The sequence below is a fragment of the Lissotriton helveticus genome, chromosome 12 (genome assembly GCF_964261635.1).
Source record: "Lissotriton helveticus chromosome 12, aLisHel1.1, whole genome shotgun sequence".
NCBI classification, from domain to species: Eukaryota; Metazoa; Chordata; class Amphibia; order Caudata; family Salamandridae; genus Lissotriton; species Lissotriton helveticus.
Window position 1 is genome coordinate 648,506,276 of NC_136073.1, and position 15,182 is coordinate 648,521,457.

At 45.7% G+C, this 15,182-nt stretch overlaps 1 protein-coding gene across 2 annotated transcripts in view; it reads left to right on the forward strand.

Annotated features, from left to right (window-relative positions):
- FA2H (fatty acid 2-hydroxylase) overlaps positions 1 to 15,182 on the forward strand; it is a 718,995-nt gene that overhangs the window by 565,705 nt on the left and 138,108 nt on the right. The window lies entirely within an intron of this gene.

Genomic DNA, 15,182 nt, shown 5'->3' on the forward strand with positions numbered 1-15,182 from the left:
CTCACAGGCAACGAAGTATTCCATTGCATTGGCATGTTGCACTACAACATGCCACACAGCACATTCATACTGGCTGAGCAGCAAGGACCAGAGCACCAGGGAGCATGCATAGCAAAATACACCAGATATAACAAATATGTTATTTATCTACAAACCAACTGCTTTGGCATATAGGCAGTGAGTACTTCCACATACACACGCGGACGCCACAGAGGTAGAGAACACTTTTCGTGCCGGGAGTCAGAATACGTATTTGGCGTTCTGTCTGAGTTTCTGGTACTTACCAGTATACCCCTGCGCTGGTCAAACAGTAGCGCCGCATATATCTTTTCCCGGCAGCCGGGACGGAATTATAACCGGCGGAGAGCACATTAATATTTTGCAGTATGTTGAGTGACAAAGTCGGCCCGATTGGAGCCCTGATGAAGTCGTGGGCTACATGCCCAGACGAAACACGTGTTGGCTGGGCGTTGAGATTAAAAGAATACGTGAAGAAAATCATCACTCAAGACTACATGTGCAATTAATTCATTGTTTGTGTTGGTTTTGTATTTAATGAATGGTGACATTGAGGTCACATTGAATTAGGCGTGTGCACAGATCCCTATTTCTATCTATTTTGTGTGCATCTAGGTCCCAATTGGAGGTGTTGGGTTTTTCCTCCTATCTGTAGCACCGTCACAGATAGAAGAAACAGATTTGTTACGTGACGTACTGCGGGCGCCATAACTGATCGACCACAAAGAAAAGCCCTGTCCGGTGATTAAGTTTACACTCATGCAAGCCAATAAAGCACATAGATCAGCAATGAGCATGCCCTCACGCACAAGGACAGGTGTAACATATTCAGAAACTTTGCAAGCTTCCCTCCCATGTTATAGGTGCAGAATGAGCAGCAGCTGGCTTTATACAAAGAACAGATAAAGTACAAACAGAGCACTGCAAAGATTCCATCATAAGGTACTACAAAATCCACTTTGGTTTATTCTACTAGTTTCCCCTATAATCTCTCCCAGCAAGAAGCAGCACAATACATGTGCTGCTGTGTTAGCCTCTCCCCGTGATCCTGCACCATCTACCTCCAATCCTGTTTCTGGTTTATTACTACTAGATAACCGTTAGAACACTAGATATATGTGCCATATTAGTCTTAGTTGTGACAAGTAAACCCTATGAGTCATCTATTCACTTTAGTGGACCACCCAGATCACACAGCCATGTTTCCCTAAACCAGGATTCTCCAACATTTTCTGTAATAAGATCTACTTATGTTTCCTGAAAATTCTCCTGAGTTACTAATATTCTTTGAGATGTAGTAGTAACAAAATCAGACCAGATAAAATTAGTGGCCACCATTTGCAAGATAATCATCAGCGACCACCTCAGTGCTTTAGGCACTGTTATCAGCAGTATTGTAAAAAATGCTTTGTCAATGTGGAATTCCTCCACATGGGTAATACATAACAGCCATACCTGCAATACCTGTAGTACAAAGCTAATAGTGATAGCAATAGTCTCCACAACATGGCTTAATTTTTTATCACTCATATATCAGCTTTTGATATCTTTGGGAAATGTAACAATTTTTCTCCAAACATCAGCATATGAATTCTGAATATATACACATTTTCATTTCAAATACATGCTTTTCAATTTTGGTATACATATATTAATTTAACAAAGCAAAAGCTTCTAATTTATTTCACTGCGCTGCACACAGGAGAACTACTTACAGGTAGCTAGAGAGCTATGTGTGGTTCACATGTTACACTTTGGAGAAGCCTACTCGAAAACAGTAAATGCACTGACACTAACTCAAAATAAAGGAAATGCTAGGCACACACATTTTTTAGGCTTTTTTTTAATTAGGCTGATGTAAGTCCTCCTCAGTGGCCTCTGCATGAACTAGGGCACAGTTGATATCAAGCAGTTACGTCGCCCTAGCACTATACAATGGGGCGCCAGGGTGACACACTTACTAAGTAAGATTTATTAAGCCACACAAGGCTACCTTGCGATGTCCAGCGTAGCTTGATTAATCTACAGTAACGCAACACATCGCAAACTGCTGCTTTGCATTAGTCTGCCCTAGGCAGGTGCTCCATGGGTGGAGGTTGGGTGTTCCCATGCATCCACCTATGGATTTTGAAGCATTCCCAGATCTACCATTGGTGGTAGACCTGGGAATGCGTCACAATGCTATGTCTTCCCAGGTGAGGCATTACAAGGAGAAATATCTTTATTTCTCCTAGTTGTTTACTTTTTCAATGTGTGCTGCATTCCGCAGCACACATAGAAAGAGGAAAATGCCTCTCAGGATTGTTTTTATGCAGGAAGTTGCCTCTTTATGCACAAAAACAACCCTGTCTGCAACACAGGGGCCCTTGCAACACTGTGCAAGGGTGCCTGCATTGGCGCTAGGCAGCAGTTTGTGCATCAGTGCAGGGAAAGGACAGGAATGTGTTCTATAATGTTAAATATAGCCCATTCCTGCCTTTTCCCTTTCATGCAGCACAGCAAGGTGACTTGCTGTGCCGCGCCACATGAAAGTTTGATATACATAGTCCTAAAGGTATATCTAGTTTGCAATGGAGTAAGTGAGTACTATCATTTAAAGTGGATAGAGCACACAGAATGAAGAAAACGCAAATATCTGATAGAGACTTCTAGCTGCAGATTACCCTAAAATTATCACCAGGGATCAGACATGATCCTGAAACCCTTGAAGTACCCCTGTGCGCTGATAGGTGGCGTCTTTTGACTCTATGTTGGCATCGTCCAGGAAGTGCCATGCAAGGTGTCTATATAGGCACTACCTCAGAGCGCTGACATCATTTCTTTTCTTCCTGAACCGGTCAGCACAGATCTGAAAGAGCTACCCCATTTCACACCCCATTTCACTTTTTATTGAGATTTTTTCAAAGTCTTGTTGTAGGCTTTATTGAGAATCCTTCCTCCTGTGGTGCAAGGGATGTCACCTAAGAAACCATTATGTTTTATACACAGTGGTGCCTGATTAATAGACAGAAGCAGGCAAAACTAATAATGAGGATCAAAACAGTGAATAAAACAAAGAGTACCACCATTTTCTTGAGACAGCTTATATATGCATACATATATAATAAAAGACTCTAGGGCATTCCGTCGATGCAAACCTAACCTATGTGTCATGGGTGTGAATGTATGGTCTGCCAAGAAACGCCCTTCTGTATGATCTAACCCCTTTACCTGGTGGGTAAGAGCGCAAGACTCCATCTTGCTCACAAACTGGACACCTCTCACAGAGATGTCCATCAGCTGCTAGGCAAAAGCTTCAGCATGCAGGGACCCCTCAAAGTCAGCAGAAGTGTCTCCTCTGATTGTATTTGTAAACAAAAGGATATATAGAAAAGGGCACCCATGCTTGGGGTCGAGATTGGTTTCAGGCTGCCATTGTTTGTATTCCACAGATAGCTGTGTCGCCATACGAACGCAATGAATACCACATTTGTATCACGCACACATGAGGGCTTTGCACATAATGCCAAGGCAATTTGATAGTGTCAAGTGCAAATGTGTAACAAAAGTCAGTGGGGCAAAGTGAAGGCAACTTTTGGAAAGAACAGTGTACATGTAAATTGGCACTATTTCCTACCAGGCCTAACTCGGGCACATGACACAGGCAGATGTTAAACCCGCACTCGGTTTATTATGGTGTGTGGAGCAGGACAACAACTTAAAGGCCTGCGAGGACTGCTGTGCCACACACCCGAAGGTACAGAGGGAACATTCGTTGAAGCCCCACAGGCAGTCCATAACATCGGGCAAGTGGGTCCTTCAAATTGTCTAGAGAGGCTAATCCATCCCCTTTACTTGATTGTTCAAAAATATACTAAGGCCAAAAGAGGCAGTGTCCATCTCGCTTTCATAGACCTTACAAGCTATTTGGTCAATAATGCTTTAGTTAGGTATTGACAGTACAATTATTTATTTGCTTACTAGGCTCCATGCACATACCACAGCCAGAGTCTGGTATAATCAGAGCAGGAAACTTTCAGAGGATTTTCCATCAACCACTGGAATTGGATAGGGCTGTATCCTGGCACTCTTTCTCTTTTTAATTTATATCATCTCTCTGGGAGAGCACCTAATAAAGTCTGGGAAAGACATCCCAATGGTCAACTCTCGAGAAATCCCTGTGTTATTCTATGCAGATGATGCTGTTCTTATTCCTCGATCAGCTAATAGCCTCCAGTATCTACTAGATGCTTTTAACAGTTTTATGAAAAGCTTGGGGCTAAAGACAGATCACACTTTGGGGCATATGTAGGTAGCCGTTTGCGATTCGCAAACGCCGAAATTCAGCGAATTTCGGCGTTTGCGAATCGCAAATGGCGTTTTGATATGTAAGTGCCACTTAGCAAAATAAGGAATCGCAAAATTTGCGATTCCTTATTTTGCTCATAGCATTTAATGAATCGCAATTTTGCAATTCCTTAAATGCTATGTAGGGGCGCTTTAAAAATTGCGATTTTTGCATAAGGAATCGCAAAATACCACCTACTTCAAGTAGATGGTATTTTGCGATTATCTTCAAAAATGCATTTAAAAAAAAAAATCAAAGTGCCATGTGGTGCACAGACATGCCCTTAGGGCATGTTTGTGCGCCACATGTACTTATAGGCACAGGGCACAGGGACACAGGCACAGGGATCCACCGTAAGATCTTTCGGAGCATGCCCAGGGTGTTGAAGCATGAGGATGAGATGGCGTTGACTTGCTTGGTCATCGTGAGGGAGGAATCCAGGATGAATCCCAGGTTGCGTGCGTTGTCCGTGGGTGTTGGTGCGGTGCCCAGGGCTGTGGGCCACCAGGAGTCGTCCCAGGTGGATGGGGATAGTCCCAGGATGAGGACCTCCATCTTGTCTGAGCTCAGTTTGAGACGGCTGAGTTTCATCCATTCCGCAACGTTTTTCATTCCTTCCTGGAGGTTGGATTTGGCGGTGGCTGGGTCTTTGGTGAGGGAGAGTATCAGCTGGGTGTCGTCTGCGTATGAGATGATGTTGAGGTTGTGTTTGCGTGCGATGGCGGCAAGGGGGCTCATGTAGATATTGAAGAGGGTTGGGCTGAGCGAAGAGCCTTGGGGTACGCCGCAGATGATCTTGGTGGCCGCTGAGCGGAAGGGAGGAAGGTGGACTCTCTGGGTTCTGTCGGAGAGGAACGAGGTGATCCATTCCAGGGCGTTACCTTGGATCCCGGCGTTGTGGAGGCGAGTAATTAGGGTGTAATGGCAGACTGTATCAAAGGCGGCTGAGAGGTCTAGGAGGATGAGAGCGGTTGTTTCTCCGTTGTCAAGCAGGGTCCTGATGTCGTCGGTGGCTGCGATGAGAGCGGTCTCGGTGCTGTGGCTGGCTCGAAATCCGGACTGGGATGGGTCAAGGGAGCCATTTGCCTCGAGGAATGCTGTCAGCTGTTTATTGATGGTTTTCTCGATGACTTTTGCAGGAAAGGGAAGAAGAGAGATGGGGCGGAAGTTCTTGAGGTCTTTAGGGTCCGCCGTGGGTTTTGTTAAGTATGGCGCTGATCTCGGCGTGCTTCCAGCTCTCTGGGAAGGTGGCGGACGCGAGGGAGTTGTTTATGACGTTCCGGAGGTGGGGTGCGATGATGGAGTCGGCTTTGTTGAAGATGTGGTGAGGGCAAGGGTCGGAAGAAGAGACGGAGTGGATGGTGTTCATAGCGTGGGTGGTGTCTTCAGTGCCGATGGGAGTCCAGTTGCTGAGGGTGGTTGTCGGGGGTGTTGGTTCTGTGGCTGAGGGCAGGGTTTGAGTCTCAGCGCCAAAGCAGTCATGTATGTCGGTGATCTTGCGGTGAAAGTACGTGGCGAGGGAGTTGCAGAGGTCTTGTGACGGTGTGATGTCGTTGCTGGTGGTGCTCGGGTTGAAGAGCTCTTTTACGATAATGAAGAGTTCCTTGCTGTTTTGTATGTTGTTGTCTAGCCGCATTTTGAACGAAGTCCGTTTGGTGGTGCGGATCAGCTGGTGGTGTTTGCGAGTGGCGTTTTTGAGGGCTGTCAGGTTTTCTGTTGTCGGTTCGTGGCGCCAGGTTTTCTCGAGGGTTCGGCATGATTTCTTCGATTTTTTGAGGTCTTCGGTGAACCATGTGGCTTTCCTGTTGCGGGGTTTGCCTTGGGGGTTCTTCAGTGGTGCGAGGGTGTCGGCGCAGTTGGTGATCCACTGTGTATGTATGTATGTGTGTATGTATGTATACTTGTAAAGCGCACTATCACCTTTCAGGCATCCTTGCGCTGTATACCGCTGTGGAACCCTTCCTGGCTTTCCCTGTGAGATGCCCCCTACTGGGCCCGGGGTCTGTAGATGAGGGTTCCTCTGAGGGTGGTCTTGGGGTCGGTGTGGATCTGGAAGTGTAGGTGTTCGGGGGTGGTGAGGGTGTCTTCGGAGTTAGTTGAGACGCTGATGGTGCTTCTGTGGATGATGGCGATTCCTCCTCCGGTTTGGTTGACGGGATCCTTTCAGATGAGCTTGTAGCCGTCCGGGATGGCTATGGCGATGTCGGGGGCTGAGGAGGCGTTCACCCAGGTTTCCGTGAGGAAGGTGACGTCTGGCGCTGTTGTGTCGAGGAGATCCCATAGTTCGACAGCGTGCTTGTGGACGGAGCGGGTGTTGAGCAGGATGCACTTGAGGAGGTTGCTGTTGTTGTCCGGTCCGGCTGGTGGTGTGAGGTTTCGGACGCAGGTAAATTTGCCGCCTAGGCAGGAGAAGGGTCCGTGGGTGCGCTTCGGGGTGGCTTGGTGACAGGCAGGTGGTCTTCCGGTGTTGAGTGCGTTGAGGGCAGCAGTGTTGTATCTCAGTGGGGTTTCCTGGCTTTGGCGGGGGCCAGGGGTTCTGGCTCTGGGCGCGGTCCAGGAGCGGACGGGCGCAGATAGGCTTGCCTTTGGCACACCCGCTGCGCGGCCTCCATATGAGGGGCTGTGGGAGGGAGGAGCAGCTGGGAGGTGGGAGTGGGGCGGCCAATGGGATAACAGGGGGTGGGGCTGCAGGGGACGCAGTGGCGGGAAGCGCGGGAAGCTGGTGACACAGAAGGCAGAGGGGGCAGGGGGAGAGGGCACAAAGGGCACAAGGGAAATCGACAACAGCAGTGCAATAAAGTGGACAAAGTAAACGAAAAGTGGCAACAGGAACGAAAAAGGCGGAGGGAGCACAGGAAATAAAAAAGGCTCAGGCAATGCAAAGGCCGACCTCGGTGCGGAGAGGCGGTCAGATCAAGGCGGGTAGCAGTGGTGGGGTAGTGTCACAGGAGGACCGTGTGGCGGCTGGGGGGCGACCTACCTGGTGACAGGGTCAAGGGACGATAGCAGTGAATCCACCACCAGTAGCCTGCCGGTGGTGGATTCACCCCCACCATGCGGCCATTCTCCACCTGCCAGATTAGGATGGCGGGCGGTTTGCTGCCGGACGGGAAGTCCATCCGCCTCGGTTCCGACACAGGCAATCGTTCCGATTGCCTGTCTGACATGAAAGCATACCTAGGAAGGTGGCGGTGCCTAGCAGAAACCGTCCGCCACATTAGGATGCTTCATCCCTGTCAGCCTCGAATGGCAGTTCACCCGCCATTCAAATGCTGGCGGAGATTCACTTCAGGGGCTGGTTGCTGGCCCCCCCTTAAGCAGGGGCAGTTTCTTTCTGCACTTCTTTCCTATTGAGGAAAATGAAATTTTGCCTGACCAAGATGCCCCCTACGTGTACCCTATGTTACATGTATGTGCATGTCACCCATGCATATTTCTCTTAGTGGCCTGAATCACAAGGCCTCTGCAATCACGTCCTGCATTAATGTGCCTGTCATCAAGTTTCCCAAACGTTAAGCTAACATGAGGGCCCATGTATTTGCATTGTGCACTTTTAAATAAATATCGTAATGAACCCTTTTTGTGGTTCAGTCTGAGCCACTTTCTGAATCAGGGTTTTCATGACTCCTGAAACACTAAAAGCTGCAGTTACGTATCTCTGACCTCGCATACTTCTAGCTCAGCCCAGCAAGGGTTGCCAAGACAGTATATTTTGCTTAACAGTTATCTGCATGCCCGGTGAAAAAGGTAAACAGAACCCGTCCGCGAAAGATAGGGCCTAGCCTCCCTGTCTCTGTTTAAATGAAATTACAGTACTTGCATCTGTAAAAAGCTCACAGCCCCCATGTAATGAACGAAGAAATATATGCTTTTTCTGATTCTTAGTGATGAGCAACCTTTGCTTCAGATAATACATCCCCTGACTTAAGATATCAGTTAGTACCAGACGTGCTGGTCGCCTTGACACTAAAGATCTCTCTACTAGACTTAAAGTCAGCTCTCCTCCCAGTTACACGTCAATTGCACGTCATGATCAAATTGCGTGCACAAGTAGGGCAAAGTTCCAGCCTGCCATGTAACTCCTCCTCTGTGTACCACCCACCTATGACACCTACCTATCACCTTCCTATGACTCATCAAGTGTACACCCTCATGCACGCCCACATGCTCTTATCTCTTTCTTTCTTGCTCTGCCTGGAGCGCTCCTCCCTATGTACAAGAATAAATGTATAAATGTATGTACTCTACAAATAATGTTAGAAGACCCTTCCTGAACCTCAGTGGTGATGGAACAGATTCTCCCTTAACTCGAGTTATTGGAATAAAGCCCTTTTAACTTGGACACCACGGACTCTCTGCCTCTCATTTGATACATGCTAATTGTTAATGCCTAGAAATTATGATAGGGTAATATTTTATTTACCACATTAATTTGGCGCCCGAATAGGGACTATCCCTTTCCCCACGCGCCGGCGATGTAGGTCCAGCCTTTGCCCCCTTCTACAGCCGTGACGAACTTTAAAGTGTACACGCCATCGGGATTTCCCGCTACTCCCTCAGGCCCACGGAGGAGACGGACTGCGACCAGGCGTCCACACGAGGCGGTGAGGATTGCGGATCATCCCAACCAGAGCCCACCCGTGAGAGAGCAAGGTCCGAGGTTTCCGAGGCCCACCTGTTCCAAGGCGCAAGCGTAGTATCGAGTTTCCGAGGCCTTCAAGTTCTGCTTCCCGGTGAGTACCACTATGGGGGATGCATCAAGTTCAAGACGGGTTCATTTTATATGAACACGGTCAAGACGGGTTCACGGTAAAACGTGAGCACGGTAAAGACGTGCCTCATTTCCATGAGCACGGTCAAGACGGGTTCGTTCACACGAGCACGGTCAAGACGGGTCCACGGTAAAACGTGGGCACGGTAAAGACGGGTCCACGGTAAAACGTGGGCACGGTAAAGACGGGTTCACGTTATACGTGTTCACGGTAAAGCCGTGTCCATTCACATGTTCACGGTAAAGACGGGTTCACGGTAAACGTGAACACGGTAAAGACGGGTCCATGGTAAACGTGGGCACGGTAAAGACGTGTCTCATTTTTGAGACCGGTATGGTTGTACTGTATTCCAGTGCATATAGTTTTTCAAGTACATGTTTAGTTCTCTGTATTGGTTTAGATCATGTTTGTTTTAATGTTATGATGTTTTAGTGTGAATGATTGTTGATTGTTTCAGTCTATTTTTGTGTATTGTATTTCCATTGTGTTGGTTTCAAACATGCCACTGTTTTCGAAATTACGTCAGATAGGGACCAGAAAAGGTATACTAGAAGAGTCAGTTAACATCCCGCCTAGAGACACACCTGGTCATTATATGTATAATAAGCATGGATTAGATGCCATCTTGTTTTTAGACTTATGGGTAGACTACACAAAGGATCTGGAGGAAAAGTATAGATGGCCTATCTCAGGAACATGGGATTCAGAATGCATTATGAGAGTAGAGGAAGCGCTATGGAAAAGGAAGTCAAGACCCTCTCAGAAAGATGCCATCGAGTTATGGCGCAAAGAGTCACACAGGAGAACAGAGAAAGAATTCAATAAAGCAGAGAGAACTAAACAAGCAGAGGAAAAAGCCAAAGAAAAAGAACTACGGGAGGAGGGGGAACGTGTCAAAACAGAACAGACTGGTAGAGAAAGAAACGCCGTCGTTACTGGTATTTATCCCGTCCTGGCTGAAGAACTAGCTAGAGTGACCACCTCAGAGAGACCCCGTAGGTCGTGAACACCACCACCTGTACCCTTTAGAGTATGTAGAAAGAAGCCGACAGCATCAGAGGCTTTTATTTCCCCCTATCTAGAAGAGCCCGCATCGGACTACGTAAACGCAGATTTCCCTCCGCCCCCATCGGCCATATAAGTTTACTGTGGAGTTCCTTGTAAATAGCTCCTTGTAAATATGGTTTATGAAGAGCATGTCATTATTATAACTTGTTGAGTTTCTTGTGAAATATGGCTTGTGAATAGCGCCATGTGGTTATGGTTTGTGCAGAGCATGTTATCATTACGTTAGGCAGGAGAGAGCTGGATCTCTTTCAAGTACTTGGAGAAAACGTTTTGAAGATGTGCGTACGTGTTATGTGATAACGTGGAAAGATGAGTTCATGACTTTCCCATGTACTGCAGTCATTGGGGAATGATTGTGCTTCAGCTGCCAAAGGGTTAATATCTTGTATTGAGAAGGCAGTATTTGTTTTAACATGCTGTTTAACATGCATGGTTATGTGAGCTGACACTAAAAGTCAGTGAGTGGTTAGATGAATGATGGTTTGGTTTTTCATTGGTTGCTGGGTCTGCCTATGTGCTTTGTCAGCTTGCTGACTGAAATGGTAACAGCTTGCATGGAGAGCAAAGAAGTGTTCATTCTTGGAACACTTGATTTAATGTGTTTGACTCAGAAGTCGGTAAGTTGTAAATAAACCAGTCGAATTGAGTTAAGGGTTTGCACGGAGGGTGCTTTAATGTTTTCACGGTTGAGAAGAAAATATAAAACAGACCCATCATAGAATGTGCTTTTAATTAGTGTAGTGCAACCGTGTGCTAAAATGTGTTCTACAAAATATGCATTATTATTTTTCCCAATGCAAGCAGCCCTTTAGAATAGCGTGTGACAGTTAATCCACTCAATTAGAAAACATGGCTTTTTGAAAAATGATGAATCTGGCCCTTTTAATAGGTAGAATAGAAGAGCTTGCACACTTAATTATGAAAATAATGGTTTTGCAATGCAAAATTATGGTGTTTCACATGTTATTTTCAGAAAGTAAAATGTGGTGTGTTTCCATGCCATGTTGTTCTGTTTCTTTTTTCCTTTGCAGCTAGTAACAATATTTTATGATATAATTATTTTAAAATACTAGCATGTGTCTAAATTACTAAATAAAATATGTCCTTATTAATTACTGATTTTAGGATGCTTTTTATCACGTTTTAAATTTGCTTCAGTTAAGTTAGAGAATGTTGGTTAGCTCTCTGGCCTGGGTACAGATATGTTTTGAATTACAGAATGTATTTTTCGACCTTGAGGTGGCCTGGCTCTAAGGGAAAGATATTTTGTGAAGGGAGGGCTTTTCCCTCTTGGAGCGCCGAGCAGTGCCTGTCTTGTTATTATTGGCCATACTCCAATTCTTTTCCGCGGACGATTGTTGACAGCCCTGTGGGTGACATCACAATGAATGTTTATATAAGGAGGGGATCTAGTTGCTCTTCCTTACAGTCAGCACTGAAAGCTTCATTGACTTCAGATAAGGCATGCTTGCAAATGAATAGTTTTTCCCTCAGTAGTGTAAACAGAATAATTGGCAGGAGTTTTGCCCTTGCAATGAGTTCAGCATTTGGCAGTCATTCAATTTTAGATCACAATGGAGCTCGGCTTCTACTTGTTATGCTTGGAGTTGATTCAAGACTCTGAGCGCGAACATCTTTCTAGAGGGAGGGGCTGCTTCTCAAAGGAGTGAGGAGTAGCTAGGCCCCAGCCCTTCTGTCTATGCAAGAAAAATCTAGATTTCATTCAAATACATTTAGAGAACATGTTGTAGGTAGTATGGTCATACTATTCCCAAGATTTACAGTAGGATTTTTTATAAACTGCAGAGCTTTTGGAAAGAGGTTTCCCCAAAATAAAAATAGTGCTTTTGAATTGAAAATTTATTTTTGCTAGATTGATGACAGAGAGCCCTAGCATTTACAGTCAAGCATTGAAAAGACAGCTGGACAGTATTTATATGCCTGCCAACACTGCGCTACTTCAGTACGTAGACGACATCCTGATTACAGCACGTTCAGAAAAAGAATGCGAAAATGCATCTCTGACAGTTTTACATTTCCTGGCAGATAAGGGGCACAAGGTGTCCCTTTCAAAGTTGCAATTCTTTGAAAAGCAAGTGGTGTACCTTGGACACTTGCTTTCCAAGGAGGGTAGACAGCTAACACAAGAACGTATACAGCTCATTGCTAACCTTTCACAGCCCAAGACACAGAAGGAGGTACGTGCCTTTATTGGCCTCACTTCATACTGTAGGCAATGGATTCCCCAGTATGCATATCTAGCCAAACCACTCATACAGTTAACTACACAGGAGGCAGCCACTCCGACTGTCCTCCCTTGGACACAAGAACACACCTTGGCATTTGAGGAATTAAAAAGAGCATTATGTCAAGCGCCAGTTTTAGCGACTCCATGTTACAGTAAACCTTTTATGCTTTTCGTAACTGAACGAGATGGAACAGCGTTATCTGTCCTCACACAAGATCAAGCAGGAAAACACAAGCCTTGCGCTTATTTTTCTAGTACACTGGATCCAGTGGCCCAGGCTCTGCCTGCGTGCCTGAAATCAGTTGCAGCAACAGCCCTAGCCATAAGACAAAGTGACTCGATAGTGTTGGGTCACACTCTGACAATACAAGTACCACATTCAGTAGAAGTTCTCTTAAACAGGACGCAGACACAACATTTGACTGTAGCAAGACTGACAGGATATGAACTGACATTATTTCAACCACACATAGAAATCAGACGTTTTAATATTCTGAATCCTGCAACACTTTTGCCCTCAAGTACAGTAAATGCACCACCACACGACTGTGTGGAAATAATTAATATAGTGACGAAGCCAAGACAAGACCTGACAGATATTGCACTTCCAGACCCTGACCTAACACTCTTTGTAGATGGATCATGCATGAGAACGAGTGCAGGAGAATTAGTAGCAGCATATGCTGTGACCACTGCTACTAAAGTCATAGAGACACAGAAAATAGACACACTATCAGCACAAGCAGCAGAGCTCATCGCTCTAACACAAGCCTGCATAAGAGCTAAGCACTTGAAAGTAAACATTTATACTGACTCACAATATGCTTTTGGCGTTGTTCATGATTTCGGGGTCTTATGGAGGGAGAGAGGTTTCTTGACCTCCCATGGGACCAAGATCCAGCACGGCCAGCTCATTCAAGCCCTGTTGGAAGCAATACATTTACCTACAGCCATTTCTATCCTGAAGTGCAAAGCTCACACCAAAGTTACAGACACCATTTCCCGGGGTAATGACCTGGCAGACCGAACTGCTAAACTTACTGCCCAGACACCAACAGACACGACAAGGACAGAGGTACCATTACTGACAACATGTATGACAGTCAGGGATCCCACTCAAGATGTACTCGACATACAGACACATGCCACCACAGATGAGATAAAGAAATGGACTGAACAAGGAGGGGTCCAGACTGAACAAGGTTGGATGACTAAGGGAAAAGGCTCATGGTTTCTTCCAGATTCTATGGTACAAGTAATCATAAAAACAGCACATACTCCAGCACACTTAGTAGAAAAAGCAATGATAGACAGCTTACAGAATATCTGGTTTAACAAGCACATGCGTGCAGCAGCGAAACAGAAAGTACGAACATGTATGATCTGTTGCCAGTTCAATCCAGGTAAAGGCATTCCGGTGGAACAAGGTGGATTTCATCCTCCTGACCACCCTTTTGAGGTTCTCCAGATGGATTATATCCAAATGGACAGATGTAGAGGTTACAAGTATGTCTTGGTAGTTGTGTGTGCACTTTCTAGATGGACAGAAGCATATCCAGTTCCAGATTATACTGCTGTGACAACAGCCAGGCAATTAGTGCGCGAGTACTTCCCCAGGTATGGATTGCCTCGGGTCGTATATTCCGATAACGGTCAGCCATTCTCCTCTGAATTAATGAAACAAGTGTCTCTTCTGTTAGGATACAGTTGGAAGTTCCATTGTGTAAGACACCCTGAAGCAGCAGGCCTTGTAGAAAGACATAATCAGACAATTAAAACAAAGCTTGCTAAGATATGTGCAGAAAAAGGCGTGGATTGGATGGTAGCCTTGCCGGTTGCCCTCTTTTACATGCGTATGGTAGCCCATTCCAGAACAGGCCTATCCCCGTATGAAGTAGTCTTCGGTAGACCGCCAAATATGTGGGGTACGCCTATGCCTAAAAGAATAACTGATGTTGACAGTAACATGCTGACAGATTACCTGGCTTCCTTGATGTCTGCACTACTCTCTTGTCGTTCACAGGTTGCTGCCGCCTTCCCTGACAACACCCAGGTCAAGGAGCATGCCATATCACCAGGCGATTTTGTTTTCATCAGAAATTTTGATCGTTCGAGCCCCCTTGAGCCGCGCTGGAAGGAGCCGAAGCTGGTATTACTGACCACGAGGACTGCTATCAAAGTGGAGGGACGCAAGGGGTGGCTTCACGCGCAACATTGCAAAAAGTACTTTGGACATTCTGGAACCCTGGTAACGAACATTGACACTAAAGACATTAAGGACAATACAGACTTTGCACCGCCTTTGTTAGAAAAGACTCTGCAGCAGGAGTATAGATCTAAGTTGCGATCCAGTAAGTCAGACGTAGTTTAATTGTTTAAGCCCACTAGGTGGTGAATCGGTTAGACTAGATTTCTGACATGTATAAGATCACACACGAGAATAGTAAGAAGTACGAAATGAAAGCAAAATACTGCAAGCTATTACGCAGTAGATGTATAGTTACTTTGATCATTCTTTTTATTCTGTGCATTGTTATAATCTGTGTCAGTTTATTACTACATGTTTTCTTTCCTATTTCCTCACATATACACTCTTCCAGTAACAGCACCATAGAGCATACATTTAGTGAACTGCCACCTCATGAATTGTCATATCGACTTGCATTGCGTAACAATACCTTTATTCGAATGTTACACCATTCTCACCAGACCAGCAATGCGACTGATTGCTGGGTATGTGGCCAACTGC